Source organism: Rhinopithecus bieti, unplaced genomic scaffold, assembly GCF_001698545.2.
Source record: "Rhinopithecus bieti isolate Rb0 unplaced genomic scaffold, ASM169854v2 scaffold_12478, whole genome shotgun sequence".
NCBI lineage: Eukaryota > Metazoa > Chordata > Mammalia > Primates > Cercopithecidae > Rhinopithecus > Rhinopithecus bieti.
The window spans coordinates 223,941-231,141 of NW_016807367.1; positions in this window are offsets into that span (position 1 = coordinate 223,941).

Genomic DNA, 7,201 nt, shown 5'->3' on the forward strand with positions numbered 1-7,201 from the left:
TACTTGACCAAAGTCACATTATTAAGTGCCAGAGTCAATACTAGAATGCAGGCCTTCTGGCTCTAAATGGGTGCCTTTTCACTACATTTGTTATGGACACTGTGCTTTTGTTAATTAATCTAAGATGTCATTAGTTGGTGGGGGTTTTTCCAGTTTGTAAATAACAGCTTTATTGAGATAATTCATAGACCATAAAATGTGCACTTGTAAAGTGTACAATTCAGTGGGTTTTTGTATATTCAGAATTATAAAACTGTCACAACACTCTAATTTAAGAACATTTTCATCACTCCATAAAGAAAACCCGGGAGGGGTACAGTAGCTCACACCTATAATCCTAGGACTTTGGGAGGCCACGGTGGGAGGGTCACTTGAGCTCAGGAGTTCAAGACCAGCCTAGGCAATGTAGTAGAACCCCGTTTCTACAAAAAGTTAAAAAATTAGCCAGGCGTGTTGGTGCATGCCTGTGGTCCCATCTACTCAAGAGACTGAGGTGGGAGAATTGCTTAATCCAGGAGGTTGAGGCTGCAGTAAGCTGTGTTCACTGCACTCTAGCCTGGGTGACAGAGTGAGACCCTATCTCAATTTTAAAAAAGAGAAAAGAAAGAAAGAAAACTTATTCATTGACAGTCTCTATTCGCTCCTTTCTCCAGCTCTTGGAAAAATGTAATATATCTGTATGATGGAAAATTATTTAGCCTTAAAAAGGAAGGAAATTCTAACACATACTACAACATGAATAACTTTTTTTTTTTTTTTTTTTTTTTTTTTTGAGACAGAGTCTCTGTCACCAGGCTGGAGTGCAGTGGTGTGATCTCGGCTCACTGCAACCTCCGCTCCTGGGTTCAAGCAATTCTCCTGCCTCAGCCTCCCAAGTAGCTGGGACTACAGACACGCCCTACCCTGCCCAGCTAACTTTTCTGTTTTTGTAGAGACAGGCTTTCACCAAGTTGGCCAGGCTGGTCTCGAACTTCTGACCTCTAGGGATCCACCTGCCTCGGCCTCCTACAGTGCTGGGATTACAGGTGTGAGCCACTGTGCCTGGCCTAATCTTGAAAACATTATGGTAAGTAAAAAAACCAGTCACATATTGCATGAATTTATTTATGTAAAATGCCTACAATAGGTAAATCCATTCGCTTTTAAAAAATTGTGGCAAAATACACCTAAGAAAATTTACTATAACATCTTAACCATTTTTAACTGTACAGTTCAGTGTTGTTAAGTACATTCACATTGCTCTTCCACCACCACTAACCATCTCCAACCTTTTTCATCATTCTAAACTGAAACCCTATACCCATTAAACACTAAGTCCTCATTTCCTTCCCCCCACCCCCCTCCAGCAAGCCACCATTCTACTTTCTATCTTGATGAATTTGACTCTCTAGGTACTTCATATAAGTGGAATCACAGAGTATTTGTCCTTCCGTGACTGGCTTATTTCACTTAGCCTAATGTCATTAAGGTTCATCCATGTTGTAGCATGTGTCAGAATTTCATTCCTTTTCCCAGCTAAATAATATTTCATTATATGCATGTATCACATTTTATTTATCCAATCGCTCTCAGTGGATACTGGTGTTGATTCTACGTTTTGGCTCTTATACTTCTATGATTATGAGTGTACAAATTCACAATTATACTTCCATGATTATGAGTGTACAAATTCACAAATATCTCTTAGACCCTGATTTCTCTTCTCCTGAGAAGAATACACCCAGGATTGGAATTGTTGGGTCATAAGGTAATTCTGTTTTTCATTTCTTGGATGGACTGCTGTGGTAGTTTTTAAGCAGTCATAGGAGCTTATTAGAGTAAATGAATGCCTCAATCCTATCTATCATTTGCATGCATGCAGGCAAAATCTACCTGAACACAGTTGAATCCCAGGCTCCAGAACAGTAAGATTAGAAACAAATGATCTACTCCCCAACAATAGTGCTGCTTTTCAAAAGCCCTCAAGTTAATGAAATGTCTCATTTTTTAAATTCAGTGACTAAAACTGATTTCCATCTCAGTCTATTATCTGTTAACTCTAAGGAAAATATTAGATAGAGTATTACTTTACTTTCCATACATAGGCCTAAAAGTCAAACTTTCCTCCATGCTTACGCAGAGCCTGCCCACCAATGTTCCGAGGAAAAGCCCATTTACGAATGGGTGGTTTTTGTGTGTGGCCCAAACAGTGTGCGAGACACTGAATTTTTGTCAGAGAGGATTCCATTTGCATCCCCTAATGGTTTAGTTGCAGTCATGCCTCAAGGCATAAGAATAGACTGGATTTTATATCACTTTATTTTTCTGACTCATGAGGGAAAAAGAAGATTGAAGTTGTTTCTGATTTGGAAAGAGGGAGAGAAGTGCTACTCATTCTCCCTTTACCCTCAAGTGCTTTCCTTTTTTTCCCCTCCTAAATGTTACTTTCCCTGAAAAAAAATAAAGTGTTCACAGCCTTAAATTCCTCAATTCATCACTAACATTTTCTTTGCAGAAGTAATGGAAAGAAAACCAGAGATGATTCTATCAGCATCAGTGCCCTGCAGGGAGGACATTCGGCAACAGTGTTCCTGCATTAGGAGACACACTTCAAGGCTGGGCCCTAAGAGAGGCTCTATTCTAAAAAACCAGGTAAGCTGGGCATGGTGGCAGGTGGCTGTCATCTCAGCTCTTCAGGAGGTTGAGGCAGGGGTGTCCCTTGAAGACAGGAGTTCGAAGCTACAGTAAGCTATAATCGCGCCTGTGAACAACCACTGCACTCCAGCCTGGGCACTGTGGTGAGACCCCATCTCTAAATAATAATAATAATAATAATAATAATAATAATAATAATCCAGGTGAATGTTTTCCATAAAAAGTGATCTCCCTCTTAATGAAAGTCTTACTAAGCCACCTCAGAAGTACTGTGGCTCAAATTCCAAGCCAACAAAGCAAATAATCTTAAGTATATTTTTTAAACTTAAAGTTAGCCTCAATCAGGTAGTTTGTGAATCACTGATTTTCTTACTAAAGAGAAATCAATCTGATCCTCCCTTCCATTTATGTAGAGGGATGTGTGTGGTCTCAAGAGTGATGATGGATTAGAGAACACCAAGGAAAACGTCTGTCACCTTATCCTTTCTGATGGAAGAAACTACTTTGTCCATGCAGATGGAAGGCCATGAAGAACTTCCCTCTGCCATTACTAACTGAGTCCCCATTGTATGAATTGACTATGTGAAGGCCACTAGAGGCCAGGCCCCTGGTGCCATCGTGTGTGCATTAGCTTCAAACCATCATCACAATGACTGAACCGTGAGCCCACAAAGCTCTGTCTGCTATAGGCACAAGCCCTGACTTCCCTCTGCAGTGACTCACAGCCTTTTCACCTTTGTCAGCCCAAGAATCTACCAGAGTTAATCCCTTCGTTTTCTCCATCCCTGTTTACTTCAGTAGCCTCAAGAAGGCCAGATCAGGTCTCTTCTCTCTAACATTCAGCACCATGTGGCTCTGTTAATCCTGTAATAATCTGGCCTGATCTTTCTTCCTCCTGTCAGCAGGGTCCCCCTCTCTGTTCCCTCTGGAACTCACATCTGTCATCAACAAAAATCCCCCATAGCCTCAATCTCATCTTGCTGGAACTCTAACCTGGCTTTCCCCTGGGGACACTACTTTCCCTACAGTTCCCTCAGGTGGTGACTCTTTTTGTCTCCTAAAACTGGGCACAGAAGTCATAGCTATTCTCTATGCCCTTCTTTGCCACTTCCAGGACATGCTTTCACCTCTTCCCTAAACCTCTCAACTCCTTCAAATCTCATGCTTTTGTGAATTCTACCCACCATGCACGCATCCCTGTTGCAGTCACCAAGGACTCCCAGATCACTCTTCATCAGTCTTTAAAGATTTTTGCTCTTGGTTCATTGTCACATCATCTCAATATCACTGAGCTAATTCTTCCATGAAGGTGAGTTTCAGGCCCTTAGCTAGCTCTTTGAAATCTCTTCAACTATCTTTGCCATTTATTCTCTGAAAATGTCATCCAACCTTATGGCTTTAAATACTATCTACTGAGGTCCCCCAAATTTGCATCTTCAGCCCTTGTCTCTCCCCCAGGCTCCAGATTTATATACCCAACTGGATACTGAAACTCTTCACTTGGATATCTAATAGAATCTCAAACTTAACATCAAAAAAATAACTATTTATTTATTTGAGCTATGCCCTTCCCACCAAAACCTGCCCTTTCTTACAAAGTGGCAACTCCAGTCTACTAGCTAGTCAGGCCCCAAATGTTGGAGTGTCTTAAGTGCTTTCCATCACATTCCACATCTAATCTTAAATTCCATTGTCACCACCTTCAAAATATTTGCAAAACCTTATTGCTTTGTACCACTTCCTTGGATACCATCAGCTCCATCAAAGATGACAGCCATTGGCTTCCTAACTAACTTGGCTTTCCCAGCCTATTGTCCACCTAGAAGCCTGAGTGATCTTTCTAAAATGCAAGCCAGATCATCACCCTCTTGTGCTAGAAACCCTCCAATGGCTCTCCAGCTCCCTTTTTCCAAAAGCTTTACCCTGGTCTGCAAGAACTCAACTGACCTGAGCCCCAGATACTCCTTGGCCTTCCCTGTGACCCCTCCACCTCCACCCCAGGCTCACTATGCTCCAGCCTCCCTAGCCCTGTTATGACTCCTCCCATACCCCAGGCATACTCTTGCCTCAGGGCCTTTGTACTCATAGTTTCTCTGTCTGGAACATTTCCCCCTGCAAATATCCACTTGATTCCCTCCCTCACTTCACTTAGGTTTCTGTTCAATTGTCACCTCCTCTGAGAGGCCTTCCCTGGTCCTCAATTTAAAATTGCACATCTATGCTATGACTAGTTTCCCCTTTATCCTTTTTTTTTCCCCACAGCACTTACCCACATGTGATGCATTATATACTGTCTTTATTTATTTGTCATTAGCTCCTCCCACTAGAACCAAAGATCTAGTTTTACCCTAACATTTAGCTTTATGAAAGCATGATTTTATCTATTCATCACTCTATATCCCAGCAACCCATGCCCTCACTAGGTATTTCTTAATTGAAGTAAATCATTCAAATGCTGTAAATGCAGGAAATACTTTTATTCTCTTGCTTTCATGATGTTTTCCCCAGAAACCAGCACCAACTTCAATAGAAATTATCTCTGTTAACATTTCCAAAAGAACCACTTAATATCTCCAAATACATATTGAGCACCTATTGCACACCAGACATTATCCTAGGTGCTGGGGGCATAGTATTAAACAAAACAAATATCCTCTGTTCCTGGATCTTCTGGAAGGGGAGACTGAATAAATATGCAAATAATTAAAATATATGGAATGGACAATAATCTCAAGTGCTAAAAAGAAAAAGTAAAGTAGGCATATATAAGATATCAGGGGTTGAAGAAATTGGAATTTCAAGTAAGGTGGCCAGGCAATGCCTCAAAAAGAAGATACTTTTTGAAGGAAAGGGGGGATAGCAAAGTGAGGAAGCAAAGAAGTTGTCAGCATAAATTGCATATTCTAGGACTAGGAAGGAAGCCAGTGTGACTGGTGCAGAGAGAACAAGAGAGAGAGTGAAAAGTGTTGAAAGTTAGAGAGGTAAAGAGGCCAGATCATATAGGAACTTAAAGGCAAGAGTTAGCAACTTGTCTTTTAGCCTTAGTAAGGAAGAAGCCACTGGAAGGTTTTGAGAAGATAAATGACATTACTTGCCTTAAGGTTTCAGGATGACTCTGGCTATTGTGCTGAGAATAGATTGCAGAGGGTGCGGGCAGAAGAGAGCAAGGCTAGTACACTAATCTAGATGGGAGCTGAGTGGCTTGGGCCAGAGAAGGAGTAGAGCAGATGGTGAGAAGTGGTCTCCTTCTAGATATATTTTAAAGGTAGAGCTGCCAGATTTTGCAGATAGACTGAATGTGGGTTATGAGAAAAGTAGGAGAGTTAAAGATGCCACCAAAGTGATTGGCCTGAGCAAGTGGAGAAAGGTGATATCTTAAATTGAGCTGGTGAAGGTTGCAGGAAAAGGTGACCTGGGAGGAAAAATCAATTTTGACTATGTTTAGACTAAGATGCTTATTATGTATGTATCCAATTAATGTGTCAAGTAACAATTAAATATGTGATTCTGGAAAAGACATTTTTGGACATCAAGTCTAGATTGAGTCTTTAAATTGTTTTCTATCATTGTAATAAAAAGAATTGGAAGCAGCCTGTATCCGTGAAAATAATACAGAAATTTCAAGCAGAAGTGAATTATTCCAAGGAGTTAGAAGCTCACACAATTATTGATAAAATGGATGCCAGCAAAGATTTTCAGGAAATCCAGAAATGCAGTGATCATAGAGAAGCACTACTGATGATCACCTCTATTTTCTTGATGAGGTAGGATGCAAGGTAACATGCTGAGAATAAGAGGGGTAAAGAGGGTTGTGGGTAGGGTTTTTGAGGAAGTAGTAAAAGACACACTTGGTCATCAAAAAAATGTCTCTGCTGAGCCTGTTCACGATTTCTCAAACAAATAGCTAGGATTGTGACATAATGGGATTTCATGCTGTTCTCCCGCTCTGGTGCAACTCTGTGAACATTTAAAGTAGTTCTGTTTAAAAGCTCTTTTAGGAGCACAGCTACACACTAGCAGACAATAAAAGATGCAAGCAGAATTCAACTCTGAACTTGTAAAATGCAGATTTTCAACCCACCCTAGAGATTCTAATTCATTAGGTTTGAGGTGAGGTCCAGGAATTTTTCGTAAGTATCACAGATGATTTTGCACACTGTGATAAACACTGCTCTGAGTGGCTTCCAAACAGAAGCTGTTATAGGAACAGCTGCTAAGAATTAGGGGTGCCTTTGGTTGGCAGTGGGAGCCACTGTTACCTAAAAGCAGCCTTTGAAAGCAATAAGTTGCTCAGAGAGAAAAAGTCTTATTATAACAGAATGCTGAAGATTTCTGTCATTCGTTACTCTAGAATGAATCACCCTTAAGTAAGAAGAAGCTCAAGGCCTACTGTCTACCCTAATAGCTGAAGAAGTAGAGATTTCTGGTCTTTCTTTTTTTTTTTTTTAATTCTCAATGAAGATAAGAAATAGCAATTCTCACTGGAAAATTTCTCAGGTTAAGCTTATAAACTCTAGCCTTTGAATCATTTACAAATTTTAAAATAATAACCTGGCACTCAGATATC